This window comes from Suricata suricatta, chromosome 11, assembly GCF_006229205.1.
Source record: "Suricata suricatta isolate VVHF042 chromosome 11, meerkat_22Aug2017_6uvM2_HiC, whole genome shotgun sequence".
NCBI lineage: Eukaryota > Metazoa > Chordata > Mammalia > Carnivora > Herpestidae > Suricata > Suricata suricatta.
This window is the reverse complement of record NC_043710.1, coordinates 36,712,052-36,737,386: the sequence shown is the minus strand read 5'-3', so window position 1 is coordinate 36,737,386 and position 25,335 is coordinate 36,712,052.

The window sequence follows — 25,335 nt, the reverse complement described above, 5'->3', positions numbered from 1 at the left end:
AGTAGCTACTTGATTAAATACCAGAATTAGGAAGGAATCAACAGTCCAGGGAAGAAAAAACAGGTGACTCTTTCAGAAACAGCCTTAAGAAAAGTCCTAACCTATTTTTAGGCCCCAGGTTGCAAAGAAAGGCCACCACAAATCCTAGATAGGTTAGTTAAACATTGTGAGCTAGTTCATAAAAAGTTTCTTTTATAAAAAGGTACAGTTAACCCTCAAACAAAACAGGTTTGAATTATGCGGCTCCACTTGTACACTGAATTTTTTAAAATAAATACAATACAGTACTATAAATATATTTTCTCTCCCTTGTGGTTTTCTTTTCTCTAGTTTATTGTAAGAGTACTATATGTAATACATATGCAAATATGTGGAAATTATTTGTGTTGTTGGTAGGGCTTCTGGTCTTAGTCTCTTCTGGTCTTAATAGTAAAGTTTTGGGGAAATCAAAGTTATTTGTGTATTTTCAACTGCACGGGGGTTGATGCCCCCAATTCCTCTGCATTTACAAGGGTCAATAGTAGTTATTGCATAAGTCTTGCATCAGACAGTTCAAATCAACATATAAATTATTATAGATTTTTCTAGGAAAGAACCCTCACAATATGTTGAATGTAAACACAAAAAAACTGGTTCTTTTCATTCAGTTGCTATTTAACTGTTTTTAAGTATTAGTGTGGGTAGCCACAATGGCATTTTTTAAATTTACATTTTTAACTATACATTGCATGACTGAAAGTTAATGTGATGATGATTATCATTGAGTAAATATTGAGAAATAATTGAAAGCTGAGTCTCTTGGGTAGTGGCAGTCAAAGAAAAGGGACTATTCTCTCAGCATAGATAGTGAAGTGGCCATACAAAATGAAAATTGTGTGAGGATTTGTTAGTAACCATATGGATCAGGGCGTATTCATCTTCCTATCAGAAGCCCTAAGTTTCAAGCTAGAACTTGACATGCAAGTGAATCTGAAAGAAAAGATTTGACTAAGTGGTCATGAACACTGATGTGTTTTTAGGGTAAACCTTTAAAAATAAAGAAATATGGTTCCCACACATCTTTAAGTTAGAAAAACTTTTGCAATTTGGGGTGCCTTCAGACTCAGTCAGTTAGCATCTGACTCTTGGTTTTGGCTCAGGTCATGAACTCACATTTCGTGGGTTTAAGCTCCACGCTGTGCTCTGTGCTGTTAGTGCAGAGCCTGCTTGGGATTCTCTCCCCCCTCCCCCTCTCTGTCCCTACCCTACTTGTGCTGTTGTGATAGGGTCCCCTCCCTAAGGAAGAAAAAAAGAACTTCTCAAGGCAACCTTGCTATTCGTGTATGTGACAACATCCCTCAAGACCTTGTAAAATGAGACCACTTTAATCAGACTACATGTTTGTATGTTACCATATATGGGGGACAAAGAAGTAAAAAATATATTTAAAAAGAAACATGCCACATGGGGTTCGGGGCTCAGTTCTTTGGGTATGAACCCAAACGAGCGATGTCAACTGGAATAAAGTTGCTTCCTGGAAAGAAAAGCCTCGGTGTCACAACTCTGTGCAAGAATCCTGCTACATTGTCTCTGTCACTCTCAAAAAAAATAAATTAAAAATTAAAAAGAAAGAAAAGCCTTTGTAATTAGAGACATCATTTTCCTTACCTTTTTTACTGATAATTTTATGTCACTTGGACATTTTATGTGGTTCATACTTTTAAGCTCATTGTATGAATGTTTATTTAAAAAAGTCATTCAAACAGCTCTCAACCCTGCCTCAAAGGGACATTTTGCGTTTTGATTGAAATTCTGCTCTCCTACCCTCAGAAGAGGCCGATAGAGACTTTTTCTCTTCTTCTTTCAACTGTTGCACAAACCCAACATTGTTTTATCTTAAGATGAAATCATGATACTTGTTCACTTAAAATCCTGCAAAATTACTCAGATGTTACAGAATAAAGTTCATGCCTTTTCTCATTGGTTCCAAAATCCTGAATTTCATAGTTACCTTACCTCCCTGAAATTTTCCCTCTGTCCTTCCCCAGCTCTGTATTTTGGGTCCCCTTTTCCCCTTACCTGGAAGAGCATGCTCTTATTTCCCTGTTTGGTGACCTTCTGTTCATCCATCAAAACTCAGCTGTTTTTGCCTTTGCTCCAAATTCTCTGGCATGACACTACTGGGATCAGTAGCCCTTGGTCCCACCTTTCCATTAGGGCCTTTATAATATTATTTATTTGTTGTTTATATGTTTGTCTTTACTCTATATAGGGAGATGCTGGTGTTAGGAATTGAGTCGTAGTTTTCCAAGTGTGCGTGCGTGTGTGTGTGTGTGTGTGTGTGTGTGTGTATGTGTGTGTGTTTATTCAAAAAATATTTTGTTGTGTGTCTATAGCATGGCAAGTCATGAAGTGGGAGCCAGTGACATAGATGGGTGTGGGTGGGAAAAAGCAATCTTAGAGCAATGTTAGAGGGAGCAGCATCTTCTCCCTCTGAGAAGATAGTTCTTGAAACAAGATTTGAAGGATGAGAAGGAGCCAGCCAGTGAAACTCTGAGAGGTCAGAGAAAAGGACATGGTCTGATTCAGACGGAGGCCAACGAGACTGTGGCACAGCCACACAAGGGAAAATGGCTGCCTGAACCAAATTCATATCTGTTTTCATAGACTTTATGCGAATCCCAACCAACAGAATTCATCAAAAGTAATTTCCTGAATAAATATTGTACTGAAAATTAAATTTAAAAAATTTTAATGTTTATTCAATTTTGTGAAAGAGAGAGAGAGCCCAAGAAGAGGAGGGGCAGAGAGAGAGAGGGGGACACAGAATCTGAAGCAGGCTCTAGGCTCTGAGCTGTCAATATAGAGCCCCACACAGGGCTTGAACCCCTGAATTGTGAGTTCATGACCTAAGCAAAAGTGGGACACTTAACCAACTGAGCCACCTAGGTGCCGCTGAAAACTCAATTTTAATTAATTGAGTTATTTACAATAATATAATTGAGGAAATAATGGAGTGCTTACCATCTATCAGATCATATCTTTCATTACAAAGGGAAAATATCAGGCCTGGCCAGACCCAGAGTCTTAAATTCTAAGAGAAATATCCCATGAAATCTTTCTGAGAAACTAAGAAAATCAACAATCTTTTCAACTGCAGTTCTGCTGAAGATAAATGCTTGTCATAGTCGCTTCTTAAGCTGATCCTTAATTAAAACTCAAGGTGTATTAAATCACTGGTCAGTGATGCACTAGAAGTCAATTTAACAAAGCCCAGATATATAGCTTTCTAGTTATCCTTAATCTAAGGATAAGTCTTAGAAAATCTAGAAGTGTGGTTTTTAAATCAGGCAAGCCCTTATATTCTGGGAAGGTACCCAGGGGGTCCTAAAGCACAGTGGGCCCAACTGGATGGCCAGTCGTACAACCCTGAATTTAGCTTCCACCTAAGTAAGATCAATTCTCCTTTCATCCATCTGTATATGGGCTCTCTGCCTAAGAGTAATTTGAAGAAAGGGCTTCACTACCAACAAAAGTTAGAAAACTATTGATCTAGAGAAATATTTAGCTACTGCTTGAACTATAATATCACTTCAAGCCACTTTAATACCTACCACGTGCTTCTCCTGGACCCACTATAAAAGGCCAGTGCAAACGCAAACCTTAAAAGCCTTATTTCTGACCTTGTTCCTTCAGTTTTCGTTACGTGTGATTCCAACCTGTTAGTAACTTTTGTGATATAACCAGAACCTTTAATGTCTCATTTCTTGTCTTATCTTGCCCTCTATATTTTTTTCACCATTTTCCTGGCTGTAACCTTTGACCTTAAGACTTCTCCATAGCTATTTTGCTATTCGTCAAGTTACACTATTTGGATTACCTCTTCTAAAATCTTTCATTCTGAAATATGGCCATTTGTAGCAAGGTAGATGGACCTCGAGGGTGTCAGGCTAAGCGAAATAAGTCAGGCGGAAAAGGACAGATACCATATGTTTGCACTCATAGGTCTAACAGGAGAACAGGAGAAACCTAATGGAGGACCAGGGGGAGGGGAAGAGGGAGAGAGTTGGGGAGAGAGAGGGACGCAAAACCTGAGAGACTATTGAATACTGAAAACTGAGGGTTGATGGGGGAGAGGGAGGGGAAAAAGAGGTGGTGGTGATGGAGGAGGGCACTTGTGGAGAAGAGCACTGGGTGTTGTATGGAAACAAATTTGACTATTAAAAAAATTTTAATAATAAAAAAATAAAAGCTTTCATTCCTTCAGTTTAGTGGTGCAACCTGTCTAATCCTGGCATAACTCGCACAGTAGGTGTTTCCACCAAGCCCAGCCTGAGCCTTCACTGAGAATGGCCATAAAGAGTTACTCAGAAGCAGATAGGATGTGCTGAAATTCCAATTTTCTAGTTGACCCTCACTAGAATTTACTCTTTACTTGATCCCCTCCTTTCCCCTTTTTGCTTTTCAGTTTTCACTAGGAGATCATGTGTGCCCAGTCACTGCACACCCTCATTTAGTGAAAGAACGCATGAGCTCCATCTGTGAGATACTGAATAATCACCAGATACAACACATAATCTCTGTAACATCCCTAGTTTGTTTCTAAATGACTGACACGGCATGATGTTTGTGAAAACAACTTAGAAAGTACAAATTGCCACATAAATGTTAGTTATACTTATGTTTTCAGCTATAGACTTAAATTCCAAATGATTTTCCTTTCTGGTGCATTTTATAGCTGTCTTCAGCCCCCTTTCCCTCTGAAGACACAGATAACATAGCTAAGCCCATAGTTTTTTTGAGGTTTGGAGCAAATCACCTGAGTATCCCACTCTTCAATCACCACCTTTATGCATCCTACTGCACAATCAGGTAGATTGTTCACTACACCAATTTCTGCATTTGTGTAAACAGGCCAAGCATTTTAACAGTATAAATGAGATCAGTTCAACCTGCTTATACCCAGTGTACACTAACCCTGCCTAGAAGCAGCCGGGGACTAACCATAATCCCTGAGTAGAGTCGAGTTATCTTGAGCACTTTCTTTTATCTAGAAATCTGACTCATTCATGAAATTATTCTGATTTTACCTTTATTTACTAATTTACTTTTTGAATGTTTACTTGGCTAACCTTCTCCAACTATAAGTGAAAACCTTTATTTGAATTCTACCACTTATTAGAATAATAATGGCAATAGTAATAGTGAAAAAACAAGGGAAGGTATATGTATTTGGGGCTTGGTATGTAATGTAAGCATTTGGTTGCCAACTTTACAAATAAAGGAACTTACATTTAAAGAAATTAAGCCATAGAAAAATTTAGAGAGCTGCTTTGTGTTTATAGGAAAACAGCAAACATTCCATGTCAATACAAATTATATACTCATAAAATAGCAAAGCATTATTAGAGAGTGATTATGACCTTCTATAAAATGTGTTCTTTGGGATAACAAAGAGGAACATTTTGGGGTAAGTTCAGATTTAGAGAGATCTAAAGCTTATAAGATTTAGAGTCCCTGTCTAAGAAAAAGAATATAAAATTATAAAGGCAAAATCAAATATGAAAGAAAATACTTATTTAGAAAAAGAAATTAATTTTGCAAAAATATGACAAATATGAAAAAGATCACAGAAAGATAAATATAACAATATTTTGTTTTATTTAGCAATATTTTTATTATCTTACATAAAATATGAGATTATATATAATCATAATCTCATATGTAGTATGAGTTTGTTCATTTATTATTTGCTTGTATACTCACTGATTATCTCTTGAGGTAACAGTGTTGTTTTTAAGTTTTATTTATTTATTTTTGAGAGAGAGAGAGAGTGTGTGCACATGCATGGGAGAAGGATAGGTAGACGGAGATGGAGACAGAGAATCCCAAGCAGGCTCTGCACTGTCAGTCCAGAGCCCAATGCAGGGCTCGAACTCACAAACCATGGGGTCATCATCTGAGCGGAAATCAAGAGTCGGACACTTAACTGATTGAGACACCCAGGTGCTCCAAGATAACAGTGGTTTTATAATATCATTTTCTACATACAGAACTAAGTACAATATAGCTAAAGAAAGTTTGGCCTTTCCTTAAGCATGATTGAGCAGAAAAATAATTAATAGTAGTTTAAATATGTTTCCTTCAGCTTTATGATCTGTTTTTGGTGGTGTTGTATAAGTGCTTGCAATTTTTTGTTAGATTGGGGAATTATTTGTAAAGTGTCTTTCATACATGAGCTGACATATTTCAAAGCATATCAAGTCTTCTTTACTTAAGGTGACAGATCTTAAATATTCTTTTAATGATTTTTTAAAAAACTTTTTCTTTTGTTTATTTATTTTTGAGACAGATACAGAGCACAAGTGGGGAGGGGTTGAGAGAGAGGAAGACATAGAATCGGAAGAAGGCTCCAGGCTCTGAGCCGTCAGCTCAGAGCCAAACGCATGGCCTGACCCCACGAACCATGAGATCATGACCTTAGCTGAAGTCGGACAGTTAACTGACTGAGCCACCCAGGCACCCCTTTAAATATTCTTTTAGTTGTTGACCCTCATTAGAAGGTTTGTTACCAAAGACTTTATGTTATAATCCTCAGTGAGCTAGCAGACTGGGTGGTAAGAATGCACGTGGAAGCTATTTCTCTGGGATGACATGGAATAACTATGTCGGATGACTATAATCCATGTACATACATCACACCAAGTCCGAAATAAATGGGTTCTCAATTCAACTTCCACTTTATTCTTTCTAAACATGCTCATAGATCATCCCATCACATCCAGTATAGGAGATAGAAAGTTGGAGTGAAAAGAGACAACAGTCTTAACCTATTGCATTGAAATACTGTGTTTTTAAAAATTTTTATAAAAATTTATACCCCTGTGGGCATAACACAAAGACCTCTGGGGTCTTGAAAGGGGCAAGTAGGAGACCTTGATGTTTGACTTCTTTAGCTTCATAATAATTCCACTGCTGGGGAGAAGAATGAAAGCCAAAGAAGATATGAAATAGTCATGGACTGCTAATCTTTGAACCTTGAGACAAGAACAGCTCACCCATATTCTAATTGACTCTTGCTCTACCTTCATCACATCCAGCCTCATTATACCTAAAAAATTTTCACAATGAATGATTGCATATTTGAATGACAGCCAAATGAGAAGAGCCCTTACACTTTAGCAAATTTATCTGCCCAATTTCATAGCCTGAGATGATGCAAAAATGTCATCCTATGATCTATATCTGATTTTCTTATGATTATCACTAGAGCTTATACAAATCTCTGTACTTTTGCCAGTTTAATCCTATCTAGGTTCCATTACACATTGATTCATTTGAACAAAATCTATTACAAAATAATGCTTGGTGATTACTGCTTTTATAAGTCCAATTTTAACCTATTTTATTTAGTTCAGTATCTTCCCAAATGTACTGAATGGAATGAATTAAATTTTCCCTTTTTCCTTCACCTTGCCTCAAGTTAAAGTAAGTAATGAGATGGTGTTGAAAAAGTCCTTGGTCCTGTGGTACCCAGATTTCTAAAATGACTCTCAAGATGTCTGCTCCTTTGTGTGCATGCAATATATAATCCCCTCTGCTTGAATGTAGGCAAGACCTGTGAATACAAGTGGATATGACTCCCCTGATTAGGCTGTGTTATGTGAAAAAGGTGAAGAGATTTTGTGGATGCATTTATTAGTAGTAAATTAATCAAAAGAGTTTATAATGGGTAAACTTATCCTTATTAGGTAAGCCCATTAAAGGATGGTTCAGAGGTCAGAGATAAAAGTCAAAATGAAAAGAAACCATCAAAGATTCTCTCCTGCCAGCCTTGAAGAAAAATATTCCATGTTGTGGAGAAAGCAACATTTCAGGAAATGGTGGGCAGGTCTAGGAACCAAAGACCTAACTTCTACAACCACCATGAACTAAATTCTGCCAATAACAGTGAATTTATAAGGGAATACCCAACTTCTTATAGGGAATACCACAGCTCCAGACAACACCATGATTTAAGCCTAGTGAGACCCTGAGCAGAGGTTCTGTGCCTTGACTCCTGACCCACAGAAAACTGTGAAAGAGTAATTCATTATGAATATTCATTATTCACTGTCATAATTCCTCATGCAGCAATAGAAAACTGATACAATCTAATTTAACCTAAAAGGCAACAAGATAAGCCAATATACTAGGAGATTAATTTCCTAAAAATAATGAATATTCATTACCCTTGATTTATGAATAAAGTATCTCTTTGGGGTTCAGTTTCTTCCTATCTGTAGAATGCAAATGAAGGCAAGGAAGAATCTTATGCTTCAGCAGTGGCTGCTAGACTTTTGGATTGTTGGACCCATAAAAATTTCTGAAAATTATCTTGAAGAATGAGTTATAGTTTTTAACATTTTATTTAACTAAGAAATTATATAACTAATAAACTGGTGTGAAAAATAAAGACTACTTTAACATAAATGGTAATGATGACTTTTATGTGTCCGCTTAACTAGGCGGCATTCCCCAGCTATTCAGTCAAGCTTTTGCAGTAGAAGAATTTGTAGACACGATGAAAGTCCATAATCAGTTACCTTTCAGTAAGAGAGATTATCCTACATAATCTGGGTGGTCTTTCTTCAATCAGTGGAAGGGCCTTGCCTCATAAGCAGAAATAAAAGTTTCCCTGAGCAAGAGATAATTCCATGATGAAAAGCAACTTCAGCTAACCCCAGAGTTCTAGCCTGCCCTTCCTGACATCCTGCACAAGAGATTTCAGACTTGCCTTGCCTTAAACCAGTCTCTTGCGGTATATCTTTTAATACATACTCCTATTGATTCTGTTTGTCTGATAGACTCCTGACTGATACCCAAATATAAAAGAATAAAATAGTAATAAATGTAAAGTTCGCATGACCTCCTACACCACAGATATACTTATTCATTTCTTCATGACTTGCCACTGAGATGGGGTTAGCCTCAGCATTCAATGGATTCATAAACTGCTTTGAACTTTGAACTTCATTTCAGAATAAAAAATGAAACCACCGAATATCTTTTACTGTGTCTAGCTGGCAAATAAGTAAACTGAATAGGAAAGGGATATCAATACCCAAGGCTCTATGTTATAGAAAAGAGAAGGAAGAAGGACAAAGGGAAGAAAAGAAGGAAGGAAGGCATTATTCAGCTGCCTGATGACTGCATCTTCTGAATTAATCTTGAAAGGCTGCATCAAGTATTTATTTCATTCTGTGAGTCACAGTTATATCAAGCTCTACCCCTGGTTTAAACAGAGAAGAACAAGATTCACAATGATTAGAATAATCATATTCTATAGTGAGCTTCTGCAGCTATTAGAATTGCAATAAGCAATACCCTTCTCCACTTTCAGGAAGTGTCTGTCCTGCTGATTGCTTAAATTACACACATTACTTTCAAAAGCTGGGGTTGACTTTTGCAGAATATGCATTACAAAAACACCATTCAGAGGAAGTGCTGCATTTTCTTAACAATTACATTAGTCCTGTATAAGTACTTTAAGGAGTACATGAGAGAGGAATATCTTGTTTAAAAGCATAACATTTTATTGACACCTCTATATTCTTAGAACACTTTAGCTGAAGACTTGGTAAGCTAGATTTCCTGGTCAGTACCTTGGCAATGGTTTTAGAGCTATATAGAGGTTCTTAAACTGCACTGAAATCCTTTAGGCCATGAATGCTTGGTTCTGCTCAAGTAATGTTTATTGGGCATCTCACAATCCACAGAAGGGACTTGAAAACAAATAATTATAATAAAGTTGATGGAGGCAATAATATGGGACCTAGAAGTTGTATACTCCTGAGGATCCTGGGGTAACAACAATAACAACACAAACAAATATCCAAGTCAGTATCTGTCCATTGAAACTTAGCCACTGTTTTTATACATCTGAAGTCAAAAGAAAACAAAGGAGACTTTATCAAGTTCTTTTTAAATTTTTTCTTCTTGATTGAGTTTAATGTAGATCACAGAAATCCTGTTTCACCATTGTCCAGAAAGATGGAGGGCTTTTAATGTGTTTACTCTCCAGAACCATATTATATTTGTGGAAAATAGCACCCTTAGACATTTATCACCATCTCAATTTTCTGGATCTCAAACAAGCTCACTTTTGTGGATCTGTATTTATTGGATTACTAAAATTTTAAATGTAAAATAAGTTATTTAAATTTTTCAATAAGATATAGACCCCTGTCTATCCCATAAGAAACTATAATCAAGAAGGTCAGAGAAAATCAGCTAGAGTTCTTTAAAACAATTAGTTAGATGAATGGGAGTTGCAAAAGGAAAGTCTCTAAGTAGATATCCTTCCATCAGAAACAACTAAAAAAAAAGTGGAAACAACATATGAAGCCACATTTTAAAGTATTGGACCACCTGGGTGGCTCAGTTGGTTAAGTGTTCAACTCTTGGTTTCTGCTCATGTCACAATCTTGTGGTTCATGAGTTTGAGCCCCACATTGGGCTCTGTACTAACAGTGCAAGATTTTCTTTCTCTTCTCCCCTTCTCTCTCTCTATTTCTCAAAAATAAATAAATAAATGTTTTTTAAAATCATTAAAAAATAAAGTATTGGACAAAAGCACAGGGATGCTTGGGAAAAGGAAAACACACAAAGTTACATCTACTTCCAAAACACTGAAGAGGGCAGTGGAATGAAAACAGAGAGCACAATAGTCTCATTAAAAACTGTATAAACAGGAGCACCTGGGTGGCTCAGTCAGTTGAGCATCTGGCTTCAGCTCAGGTCATGATCTCACTGTTCGTGGGTTCAAGCCCCGCTCTGGGCTGACAGCTAGCTCAGAGCCTGGAGCCTGCTTCAGATTCTGTATCTCCCTCTCTCTCTGACCCTCCCCTGCTTGTGCTGTCTCTCTCTGTCTTTCAAAAAAAGAAAGAAAGAAAGAAAAGAAGGAAGGAAGGAAGGAAGGAAGGAAGAAAGAAGGCAAAAACTCATCTTTAAAAAAACTGTATAAACAAATATATCTAGGTTTTGCAAGATTAGGTAACATAGAAGACAATTTTTGTGCATAAAATAAGTTCTATAAACTTGCATGGCCGTGGTATGGCAGAGAACAGCTATTAGGAGCTACTGAGAGCCTATGAACTGAATAGAGCCTGTGGAGGTGACACAGTGCTGGACTCAGCCAGAGCAGAGAGGGTGGAAAGACTTAATTTGAGACCCCGGGCATTATTTTGTTGATACCCTAGAAAGGCTACACCTGGGAAGTAATACTATACTAGCATTAGAATAAGGGCTCTTCCGGATCAATCCTCAAAGATTGAAACTAGGCCTCTATGGTATAAAGCTAACTCTCCAATATATTAACAGGTTGCTAGAGAAAAACTCAATATTCTCTAAGGTGAAAAAACAACAATATCCTTCTTTCAGCATTGTAGTACTCATTATGTCCATTACAAAGTTAAAATTTACCAGACATGCTAAGAAACAGGAAAATGTGACCCATACAAGGAGAAAAATCAACAATAACATGCAGCAATAGCACAGTCATTGGAAATAGCAAGAAGACCTAAGAGAATCTATTATATGTATTCAAATATTTACATAAAGTCCCAATGAAAAAAAGAAATGGGAAAAATCTCAACTGAGAAATAGAAAGTATAGGGGGAAAAAGGAATTTCCAGAAATGAGAAATAGAATAATTTTTTTTAATCCACCCAAGGAGCTTTTTAGCACATTAGACATGCAAAACAAAAGATGAGTGAATAAGAATACATGTCGAAAGAAACCATCCAAACTATCACACAGAGAGTAGAAAATGTTTTAGCTAAGCTGCTGCTGTAAATATTGCATGTTATACACCTCATGTACGGGCATCAATGGATAGATTGGCACAGAGGTAAGAGGGGCCCCAGTTCACTGCTGTGGACCCACGGCTGCCCTCAGTGGCTGGAGCAGCTCCCACCCCATTTTGGAGGCTACAGATTTGTCTGTACCGATTTATCCTATAATCATAGATTTTCCTGAACTTAATAGAACTGGATGGTGTGGGAGTTGGAGTGGGAGTTGGCCATGGGCTGGGTGGTCTCTGTGGCAGATGCCAGCTGTATGACTATCAGCAGGTCTTTGGCTACTCAAATGTCCACAGTAGTACCAGATGCCACCACAGACACATTGTCAATGCCCTCCTCTCTCATCAGACCACAGTCAGCGTGGATGATGTTGAGAGATTTGAGTGGAATGGTCATTAGAGTCTCAGGCCCAGTAGAATCAAATAACTGATAATAAGTAGAACTGGAGGCAGGAAGACGCATGAATTTAAAAACTTTAATTCCAGCAGATAGTGTCTTGGTCTAAAGGAGCCACTTTTAAAGTATTAGACATGTTGTCTTCCAGATCTCTCTTGAAATTAGAAAATATGTGCTGGCCTTTGATATCAATAAGTCAAGATAAACTAAATCCAAAGCCAGGGTCTTGGCCAGAGAGTGGAGTAACTAACAATCAAGATAGATGCTATGGAAATTGAGAAAACAGACCCATGTCACATGAAGTCCAGGGAAGAACACCAGAGTTAGAGTGCATTTGCTTAGAATAACACACAAGATGGGGGCAAATGAGATTCAGAGTTTGGATAGTAAAGCTGAGGTAAGTTTTCTGAACTTAAAATGAAGTACAAACTCCAACATAAGAATCAGCTATGCAGGGACCAGAGATCCAGACCACAGAGAGCTGAAAACCCCAAATGTAAGGACAAAGACCTAGGTTGAGGCTCCACTGAGATACAAACAAGCAGGAACAAAGAATATAGTTTGGAATACAGCAATGAATTTTCAACATTCCTTTTTTTAAGCAAAAAAACCTTTTTATGTAAGATGAAATAGTATAAGAAAGAGTTGAAGGTTCTAGTTGAAACCAGGGCCAGTGTTCCAGGAGACACATTATCTGCCTTCTCAGCTTCCATTTTCCCTTCCCTTGGAGAATTTTAATGATTCCCACAGAAACAGAGTATTTCAAGGAATACAGTTTTGAAATCCACTGAACTGGGAAACTTAAAGTACTGTTTTAGAATCTGGAACTTGAGGAGAGAAAGTCAACAACTTCAATGTAGCAGAAAAGGCAAGGGTTTTGGAGTCTGATAGACAAAGTTTTAAAATGAAGATCTCGAGGTGCAGGGGCAAGTCAGTGGTTTGAGTGTCTAACTCTTGATTTCAGCTCAGGTCATGGTCTCACTGTTGTGAGATGGAGCCCTGAGTTGGACTTGGCACAGAGCACAGAGCCTGAGCCTGCTTGGGATTCTCTCTCCTCTCTCTCTCTGACCCTTCCCTGCCCATTCTCTCTAAACAAACAAACAAACAAATAAAATCAAGTTCTCCAGCTCAGCAGCCTTGGGAAAGAGGCTGCTCCCTGAGCTGCAGGTTTCTGCACTTTGGTTCCTGGTAAAATGTTCATAAGCAATCTTAAGTGCTCTCCTAGACATAAAATGAGGACTTCATTCAATTTCTCCCTGAGACACTTGGGTGGCTTAGTTGATTAAGCATCTGACTTTGGCTCAAGTCATGATCTCACAGTTCATGAGTTAGAGTCCCGTGTCAGGCTCTGTGCTGACAGCTCAGAACCTGGAGCCTGCTTCAGATGCTTTGTCTCCCTCTCTCTCTCTGCCCCTCCCCTGCTCATATTCTACATACACTATGTCAATCCTTGTGCTAACATGTCACACATATGAGCTCAGATCATCCTCACACTCACCTTCTTAATGGATATTATCACCATTTTATACATGTGAAAACTTTAGATTCTTCCCCAAAATCTTATAGCTAAGAAGTGACAATGCTAGAATTGAATCCAAAAATCTCTCATAGTTCAGATTCTTTGATCTCTTCATTAAGCCATATTCACTCACTTAGCAGAGATATTGCATAGTGAAGAAGCCCTAACACAAATTAAAATAAAGTGTTTGATTTTGTAGTATTCAGGAATACTATTCTAGCAGTCTATTTCTAGTATACTATTTCTAGTATTCAAGAAAAAGTGGCTGCTAAATATATAGTGGCTATCCAAAAAAATTGGAAAGAGATAAGCAAAAACTGATTGTAAAAGTATGGCAAGATTTTTTTTTCACTAATTCAAATAGGCTTAAAATACAAACAGTGTCAAACCCTTAACTAGAGCAGTAAGAAGAGGTCTTGGTAATTTGTTGATTTAACTAGCTTTTGCAACATTGTTATATGAAGATACAGACTCCATCTAAAAATCACAATAGAGTCAAAGAAAGATCTATAAATAGTTTTAGATATTGGCTTGGTGACTAGGGTATAATTATTTTTTGTATATCTGGGTTCATAGAGCATTGGTTTTATGGCTAGTAGCTTATCTGCCTTTGAGCTAAAGACTTTATTTTTTTAATTGTGTGTCCAAATAGATTTTATGGTGCAATGATTTCTTATCAAAATGTCTTCAAGTTATTTTCTTCCTCCTGATGGCTAAGGATAAGGACGAGCATGATTGAGAGTGAAAAGGAACATTAACCATTACAGATTTTCTGCTTAGCTGAAGGAGAAGATGATCTTTAGGTTTGTTTATTTGTTTGTTATTTAAAGCAATGTAACCATCCTTCTGTAGTTGGACGTTTTAGAAAAGACTCCATCCCTGGATACTGCCTGTTATTCTTTCACACTTAAGTGGTCATCTTAAAGGACTTGAAATATTTGTGTTGGAGATATGATATAAGTGGCTTCCATTAACTAGAATCCCTGATTTCTTTGGTCCAGGCCAGAGAAGCCTAGCATCATTTTATAAAGGCTATAGGATCAGTGTATTTGGTCAATGCATTGAGTTTGGTAAACTGGAATAAGGTTCTTTATAACTGACATAAGTCTTGTTAAGTCAGCACATCACAAATATTACTCGATTCCCCCCTTTTCTTGTTGAATTAGTAACTATCCACACCCAGACTTGCAGAATTCTGTAAGTTTTCCTCTCAACTGAAATCATACTTCCAAAATCAACAAAGGGAACTCCTCTGGATTTCGGAGATCTCAAAGATGGCAGCAGATATAATCCTTTTAGCTCACACATGGGCCTAATTCCTCTTGCTTATCCAGTTTATTTTGTGTCTCACCTCCAATTTGTGTGTGTGTGTGTGTGTGTGTGTGTGTGTGTGTGTGTGTGTGTGTGTGTGCAGTATTCAGAAAGAAAAAGACAGAAAATTCTCTTTGGAAAAGTATGTGAGTTCCTGTATTTATGGCAGGGACCAAGTATTTGTTAGGTTGTCACACAAAGTATCAAGACATTCTAGGGAAACCAGAGTTCAAAGAAACTTCTCACTCCACCCACTGAGCTATTCAAAGGAATCCTGCTATGGTATTTGTAATGGAAGGAACATCTTCATGACTTAGCATGTTTCCACATAGACTCAGGAAAAAATCTACAAGCCATGTGTCCCTGTTTACCCAAGATGACAAGAATGACTTTCCCATTTATTTCTGTCTCTAGTTCTTAAATCCTTCGCTCAGCTCTTTTACTTCAGGCAACTAATATAGGGAAATGCTTAACACAGTTAGCTTCCCAAACTAGAGTGTTCTAGTGGTGACCTTTATTTTTATGCTGATTGATTTTTATGTGTATAATTTCAAAAAGCTGGAATACTCTTGAGGAATCCATATTCCTAAACAAGTTAAAATTGGCATTCGCATAATAAGAAGTCTTAATTAGTGAAATTCTGCTTGTCACAGAAATAACTGATGTTCATAATGATGACAGGGGTTTCAAAGATTCCCAAGTGTCATCTGAATCATCAAAAAATTAAGTTATGTTCAAGAGAGATGCACCTAACTGTCCACTACTAAATTTTTAATCTGTTACCTTTCTATATTATATGATTATACTTAATTTCATTTTAAATTTAATTTACTAGGGAATTCCCTTTCATGACCACCCCATACAACAGCAAGTGTGCTGAGTTGAATTTAGGCTATGTTTGACATAGTCTAGGTGGTAAAGAGGAATTAATACTTCTTAAAAACCTACAACATTTGAAAACCTGGTGTTTTAAAAATACATATTATAATTTAGAATAGTTTTAGATTTATAGAGTAGTCATGAATATATTACAGAGTTGCCATAGGCAACTAGGCAATCCAGATTCCCCTAGTATTAACATTTTATTTTAGCATGGGTCACTGGTCACAGTTAATGAATCAATATTGATACACTGTTATCAATAGGGTCTATGGTTTACATTGGGGTTCACCTGTTGTACAGTTCTATGGGTTTTAGCAAGTGTATAACGTTAAGCATTCATGATTATAGAATCATACAGAATACTTTCATTGTTGTAAATCTCCTTTATGCTCCCCTTACTTGGTATTCTATGAACTTCCTGGATCTGTAAGTTGTTTCTGTAATTAATTGTCTAAAGTTCTCATCCATTATTACTTCAAATATTTCTTCTGTTCATTTTTTCTGTCCTCTCCTTCTGGTAATTCCAATTATGTATATGCTATACCTTCTGACAGTGTTCACAATTCTTAGATGCTCTGTTCTTTTTTGTTTTTAGTTTTATTTTTTATATTTACATTCTAATATGGGAAGTGTCTTTCAACCTATCTTTAAGCTAAATGATTTTTCCTAGGCTGTGTCCAGTCCACTGAAGAGTCAATTAAAAGTGTTCTTCATATCTGTTATAGTGTTTTTTAATTTCTAGCATTACCTGTTGCTTCTTTGAATTTTCACCTCTCTGCTTACATTACTCATCTATTCTTACATATTACTTGCTTTTTCATTAGTGCTCTTACCAGATTAATCATAATTCTCTAAAACTCCCTGTCTGATAATTCCAACATCTGGATCAAACATAACTTTGGTTCTAATGATCGCTTTGTCGTTTTCTTCTTCTTCTTCTTCTTCTTCTTCCTTTTCCTCTTCCTCTTCCTACTTTTCTTTCTCTTCCTTTTCTTTCCTCCCTCCCTTCTTCCCCTCCTTCACTTCTTCTTCTTTTCCTTCCCCTTCTTATCCTTCCCATTTGATATGTCTTGCAACTTTTTGTGAAAAGCCAAACATATTGCACTGGTAACAGGAATTGAGGTAAATAGATTTTCAGTGTGAGGATTTAGTTAATCTGCCTGGGAGTTATGCTGTGTTTAATGTATTCTGCAGCCATAGATGCTAATGGCTTCAAAGTCTTCTTGTATCCATTCATCATCCATTCATCATTCATTCGTCTTCCCTCCTCTCAATTTCCCTAAGTATTCCTTCTCAAGAGACATTCCATGCCATGCATCTTTTCAGCTAAAATCCACTGTTGCTTTGCTGGAGAATTCTTGGCATGGTGCTAAAGTATGGGGTTGAAGGAACTTTCTACATTCCTGCAGTTAAATCTCAGTCCTTTAGTGGGTCTGTATTTTGGCACTGTGACTTCACAAATGTTCCTTCAGCAATATAGCCTTTTTTCTTCTGCTTCCTACTCTCATCCCTGGCTTCAGTATTGCCAAACTCCTTCTATGAAGCCCTGACCCTTGTTGAAAATGTATTTTTCCCTCTCTCAGATGGACCAGGAAGTCTGGAGAGAATCAGAGTGAAAGGAATTACCTTTTCTCAGCTAAGGTAAAGCTCTGGCAAAATCCTTTCTGCTAGAGAGTAGGTCTTTGCTATGAAAAAACTCTGGATGTCTTTACAGTAATTACTCTTCCCTCTGACAGAGCCACTTGGGGATATCTCTTGTTTCCTCAGATTATCACCCTGGGAACCAAATGGGGTTCATGGAGGTAAAGCCTATGAATGCATGGGGACTTTAAGTCTGCAGCCACCAGGAGATTCTCACTCACAGATTAGTCTACAATTCATAGAAATTCATATTTCAGTGTTCCTATCCACTTATGGCCTCAGTGGGTTGTTTTAGCCAAAAAAATCTCAGCTGTGTCTCTCTGGCTGTGCCTATCTCTCCAGATTTTGGAATGAAACTTTTGTCCAGCAGCCTCAGTTGTTTGATGGGTTTAAGAAAAGTCACTGCTTTTCAGTGCATCCAACTTTTTCTTGCTGTAAAGACTTGGAGTGATGGCTTTCAAGCTCTTTACTAAAGCTAGATAACAGTATTTAAACAATATACTTTCATTTAAACGTCACATCAGTACTAAGACCTAGGGAACTAATTTTTAAATTTTATTTTAATTCAGTATAGTTAACATACAGTGTATAGAGAAGTAATTTGACAGATACTATCTGTAAGACAGAAAAGGAGTCAGGAGTAAATTCAAGTCATCTAAATCCAAAACTTTCTGTCATGCCATTACCGCATGCTGCTTTTGCACATTTCACATACTGCTCCTTATGATTCACAATAACGGCAACAGGAACATGGAGCACTGATGTGAATTCAGAAGGCAGTAACTTAAGTGGGCACTCAGATCTGCAATTATTTTCAAGCTGAAAAATAATTTGATCCAGTAACTACTATTCAAGGAAAGGTCAAATCATTTTCTACCGTACTTAGTGATGGATATTAAAGCTCAACAGCTCTCACATAGCAAGTTTGTAATGTGGTCATTGACCTTGTACAATTGGCACCTGCATTATAAAGGAGTAAATTTACTCTATGACTGAAAACTCACAAACATTGCAATAGGTCAACACCATATAGCGCACATCCATTCAAAGGCCAATAACAGTAAATGGTATGGCATTTGAGGGCTTGGGAAGAGAGCAAAATAGCTATCAAAATGAAATACTGATTCTCCAGGTAAATTTTTAAAACATTCCATTAGATTCCATATACACAAAACCATACAGTACAATTATTATTTATACTCACCAAGCTTAAGGATTTTTGTCTGTATTATTTATAAATCTCACAAAACATGCAAAACCAAAGATTTTCAAACACTCTTTGCAAAAAAGGAAAGCAGAGAGGTTGAGTAATGTGCCTGAGTCATAAATTTTAAGTGTCAGAACCCGCCAAATTGACCCGATTCATTATTAGCAAAGCCCATCTTCCTTCTGCCAAACTAAGCTGTGAAGAAATTGACTGTCATGTGTCTTATGTGGGAGCACGGCATGAGCAGTGTTTACAGAGAGGAAAGCCTGGCTAATCCTGATGAAGTGATGATCTACAAACTGTCTAACTCCTTTCACTGGCTTCAGCTAGACTTTCTTGGAGGGTCGTGTAGACAACGACAAGAGTCAGCTCCTGACTTTGGTGAGACTAAATGCACAGGTAGCCTGCAACAAAGACAAGTTCACAGCCCTGGGAATGCCAGGGAGTACTCAGGAATGCCCTGGGAGTGTTTTTGTGTCATTTGTCTGAATGAATGGTCTATTTTCTCATGTACCTATGGTCTTGCAGAACAAGTGTGGTCCTTAGTCACGTTGGGAAATTTTTTTTATTCACACAATAAACCAGGATCTCTTTTTCTTCAGTTCTTGGTATGTTCAAGGCTGGTCAATACTGGTTTCAAATGTCCAGTTATACATATTTTGGCTTATATTAAGCTGTTCTCCCATAGAAATCATAATCAATTGATCATGTAGGATGATAGTATAAAAACCCTTACTGGTCCTACGTATATGTATGATTCCCTTACTTTAAGTTCAACTTCAAATAAACACTTTATTATTGTTGTTTTATTACTATAATTGTTATTTATTATGTTTTATTTGACAATTTTATTTAAAACTATTATTTGTCCAATAATACTAATTATTATAATTACATAATCTACACAAATTGTGAAATCTCTAGCCTGCTGTACACACTTAAAGAAGATTCAAAGCAGGACTATTTGTGAGTAGAGGGAACTGGTGTCTGCCTGCACAACCTCATGTTTAATGTTTTCATCATTAGGAAGTTACCTCCCTAAAAACACATGTCTTAGAAGCCTGGTTCAGTGTGGGTTTTCTGACATTAGAGGTCTGGTACTTTGGTTCATTAAGACTTTACAGTCTGAAGATTTAAGAATACTTTTGTATTCAGTAAGCTCTGTTTTATAAATTTTTTAAGGTTTTTAATTTTATTTTTGAGAGAGAGAGAGAGAGAGATAGCATGAGCAGGGGAGGGTCAGAGAGAGAGGGAGACACAGAATCCAAAGACAGGCTCCAGGCCCCAAGCTGGCAGCACAGAGCCTGACACGGGGCTTGAACCCACAAACCGTGAGATCATGACCTGAGCTGAAGTCAGACACTTAACCAACTGAACCACCCAGGCGCCCCTCAGTGAGCTCTTAATATATTAAAGTATTTCAATTAGTGCACAGGTGTGGACATTATAATGAACACATAGCTAAAACATGAAAATGAATGTATTACAGGTAGCACATGGTTTATACTTTTTAAAATCTGTTTTTTTTTTTAAATCAGTCAGATTATCTCTATGATATCATTTCAGGTTTACGAGACATTAACAATGTAGTTTTTAAATTCACTTTCATCTAAGAGGATTGCCTTGTAGTGATTGAAAAAGGATACTAAAATGTAGTCATGATATAGATATGATCTAAGGGCCATTTATCCATAAGGAAAAGTAAAATAATTCTATTTGGGAAGACTATAACTGAATGGTTTCTAAAGGAAATCAGATTTCAGCTGGCCTTTGATGACAAGATAGTGGGAAGCATAGTAAATACTGTGCGTAAGTGGAGTGAAATGCAAGGGCTTTGGTTTAATCCTTTTCCACTTCGTGCATCACTTTACTTTTCTAAAGCTTCATTTTCTATTTATATAAAGGGAGCATTAGGGTAAACTGGTACCAAAAATAGGTGCATGGTTGCTACCACTGTCCCTTCTGTTTCCCTGACACATAGCACTAATTCAGTACACCACTCTTACAGATAAGCATAGCTAAAGCTTCAAAATCCTTTCCAAAATAGGAAGTGGATAGAGATAATCTTATGGAATCAACAAAAAATTTGCTAGAAATAACAAGCAAATGTAGCAAAGCTGCAGGACATAAAAATCAATTGTATTTCCAAGGTCTAGCAATGCAATACTGGAATGTGAAATGAGAGAGACAGTAGGCCACCTCAGAACAACGCTGCATGCTCTACATCGTAGCCTGTGCTTAGTATGGCCAGCCTTTAGTTTTAACCATTTTACAAATACGTAGCTATATCTCACTGCAAATTTAACTACTATTTCCCTAATGAGTAATGATGTTTATCATCTTTTTATGTGTCCGTCCACATATCTTGTTTGATGAAGTGTCTGTTGTGACCTCTTGCCCATTTTTATTAAGTCTTTATATTATTGAGTTTTAAGAATTCTTTGCATATTCTGGATACAAGTTTTTTATCACATATGTGATTTGCAAATATTTTCTTCTAAGATGTGGCTTACATTTGCATCTTATTAAGACTGATTTTGAAATCAGAAATTATGATATTTCAGAGTCAAAGTTATCAATTTATTTAATATATTTTATAGTTGATGTTTTTTATGTCAAAAGACAATTTTGCCTAACCCAATATCACAAATGTTCTCCCATCTTTTCTTCTAGAAGTATTGATTTTAGGTTTATGATTTGGGGTTTTTTTTGCTAACTTTTGCATGTGCTGTGAGATATAGAATGACAGGGTCTTATTTTGTTTTGTTTTTGCATCTGAGTGTCCACATTTTCCAGTACAATTTGTTGAAAACATTATCTTTTCCCACACAATGAATGACCTTTGCAACTTTACCAAAACTCAACTGGCCATATATTTATGAGTCTGTTTCTGAATTCTATCCTATTCCACTGACCAAAGTAACTTTTTTAAAACATTTTTTAAGTTTATTTATTTACTTTGAGAGAAACAGAGACAGCATGAGTGGGGGAGGAGCAGAGAGCGAGGGAGAGAGAGAATCCCAAGCAGGTTCTTCACTGCCAGCACAGAACCCGATGCAGGGCTCACACTTACAAAATGGCCAGATCATGACCTGAGCCCAACCCAAGAGTTGGATGCTTAACCCACTGAGCCACCCAGGTGCCCCCCACTGATCAAAGTATCTTAGTGCCAGTTGCATACTACCCTGATTACTCAAACTTCTTTACACATGTCCTGATCAGTGCTTAACTGAATAGCTGGAAAGACCCTGTAGATATCTCTGGAATTCTCTTCCTATGGCACTGTGTTCTATGTCTTCTTGCCACCATGGCTTCCACATACTCTTAATTCCATCTTCTTAGCTCACTGAGAACCATGGACTCTGTTTAAGACCCCCTTTTCTGTACTGTGACCTGTAAACTATGTAAAGGCATTGAGCTATGGAAATTTTCCCTTATTTGTTTCCTATATCTCTGGAATTACTGTCCTTTATTGCCAATTGTCTAGTAACTTGAGAGACAACTTTTCATTTTTTTGTTTGTTTGTTTTTAGGCTGTTTCAAGGAGTAGGGTAAATCTAGTCCCTATTACTCCATCTTGGCCAGAAATGGAAGTTTTTCACATTATTGATCATTACTATATTAAATGACTGCCTAACCTGAAGATTCTTAGTGAGAGAAAGTAGAGACTTGAATAAATTAAGGGAAGAAAGAATCATCCAGAGAGGGAAGATCCTGAGCTAGAAATGTTTCTGCATTTAGAATGCTGGTGTTGCTGAAACACAGTCAATGAGGGGAGACTATTAATGAATAATTGTACAAAAATGAGAAAGAGATAGGTGATTTGGACACTCCAAGAACTTTGGATGGTTTTCTCTGATCATCTTGCCATATTATGGTTCCGATCAGAGGAATGATCTGATTGCACATACATTTTAAAAAGACCATCTTAAGTGTTGTTTAAGGAATTAATTCTAAGAGGCAAGAGAAGGAATAAGCAAGAGATTCAGAAAATCCAATAATCCAAGTGAGAGAAGACAGTGGATTTGATTAGTGTGTTAGCAGTGGAAGCAGTAAGTAAGTAATGGTCAGATTCATAACATATTTTACAGATTAAAAGTACAAAAATTTGTAAAGGTTTAGAAGGTAGGAATGAGGAAAATAAAGCAAAACCTCTCCTGGGTTTTGAACTTAGCAACAGTGCCATTTATTCAAATTAAGTTTAGGGGGAAGCCACTTTCATGGCAGAGTAAATAAAGAGTTTAATTTTGGACTTGCTCAATTTGAAATGACTATTAGACACACGGGTGGAAATTCAGGTAGAAAGAATAGTCTTCCTCAAATTTAATGTTATACTGTAGCAGCAAAAACTCGTCTCATTCACCAAGGCATTTCTGATGATCTCCTCTATTATTCATCTTATATTCTTAGGAGTTGACACTGAGATTTAGTCTCCCGAAGCAGGACACACCATAATCCTCCATCATATTCCGTTTTGCTATTCATTATGTAATCCTCAGTACTTTCACCCTGTAAGACAAGTCCCATATTACCTCCTTGAAAAAAAGAAGCTTTTTGAAGGAATGATGTAGTTAGCATTATTCTTGTCAGATAATAAAACTGTACAATCACTTCCACCAAAGTCCCAGTACCTGAAATGAGGCTTTGTTATAAGAAAGAAAACTTGATTTCCTTAAAGAAATCTATTGGAATCCCAGAAACAAGGAGAAATAATCAGAATCTCCTCCCCATACAAGGTTTCGCCATGTTATTTGGCCCTTACTCTAATGCAACTCTGAAACTGTGTATAAATTGTATTCATCTTGACTAAACTGAACAATTCAAGGGTGGATTTCTTCTTTCTTACCTTTTTCTCCTATACTAGATACTTAATAAGTTGGAAATAAGAGGTTAGTAATTAAAAGATATAAGAGAAGATTCTGGAAAATAGTAAGAAGAAAGAATTTGTTACTGCCCAGCACTAATGACAGATTTGATAGTCAAATATTAATAATAGCAATAATAATAATTACATTCTACATTGTGGTATTTTGTGCATTTCTATCACATTTACACCACTCATCATATTCTATCATTCCAGGACAGATGGTCTAATTTGCTGGATATTCTCACTTTAAATTCTTTTCAATAAATTTCTCTGAAATTTTATTAAGAATAAAGATGTCCTAAAATAACAATCACTACTGTAGACCACTCGATGCACTTAAACCGAGGAAAAAAATTGAAATGATCAAAGTAGTGCAACTTTAAGATCCTGAAGCAGAATGTAGACCAGATATGATAATTCCAGGCTAGATCTAAATAAGCTGTTAAGGAGTTAAAGATAGTTGTCATAAGATGAATTGGTTTAACATGATTTAGTGATGTGATGTAGGCATCCAGATGGCTTGTGAAAATATTTTCTTTATTTATGTGTCCAGTATCATGGAGCACATAGTTAGTATGTTATCTGAAGTGTCGGCCCTCCTAACTCGGACATTATTTTTCCTGCTTATATTCCTCCACATCTGTACCCGTTAATCACCATCATTCTTAATCTCATGGTTTCTAATTCAATGCTTGAATAGAGAGTATGGATGACTTCCGTATATTTTCCCATTATGTATTCATGGTGGGTGGTGTTGGTAGACTAATTATTAAATTGCTTTGCCTATCAGTATCAAAAGGAGCTTATGTCTGTATTAGTCTGACTAAAGACCTTTCTCTTGTTATAGTTGAATTGAGGATATTTTGTTTTGTCTAAATGAGTAGGACTTTACACACAAAAAAAGCACAGAGTTAAGATCAAAGAAAAGAAACTTTAATAGTGCTTCTCATTTTCCATAGATTTAATGATTTGAAAGGTGTGACTCTTTCACCCAAAAGAAAGTAAAGGATTAACAGCTTCTCACATTCTAGGATATTAAAATGGCATTACATGAGTACATGATTACATGATTACATTACATGATTACATGATTACATTTTCAGGAAGTAAGTGCCCATGGAGAAGATGGATTTATGCATTTCCCTCACTTTCACTCTAACTACATTTAGAAGATAACATAACATTATTTTGAGTCTACCATGATTTTTGATGGCCATACACTTAGAGACACTATTTATCTACCTTTAGTTCTAGGCTGGGCTTTTTCCTTCCTTAATGTGTTCCATCTTCTTGTGAGTACAGAGTTGTGGCATTCTAGTTCAGAGAAAAACTGTAAAACATGGCATCCACTGGCCACTGTGATTAACTTTCAATACCCGTTATACCCTTGGCAGTAACTGACCATGTGACACATTTATGGCCAGTGAAGTGTGAAGGAAAGTCACTGAGGTGGGAGTTAGTCTGAGGAAAGTCTCCCCACTCCCAAAAGAAAGTCACAGGAAGAGACTATCCTTCTCCTTTACCTTGTTCACTCTGAATTTATTTCTATAAGTGCTGAAGCCATCTTGCTATACAGGCTGAGGAAAAACTTACCAAAGAAGGAAGACTAAAAATATAGAAAGACTATGGATCTTTAATGATCCTGCTGATCCACTGATAACACAATTTTGGAGCTCCATATTAATTTTGGT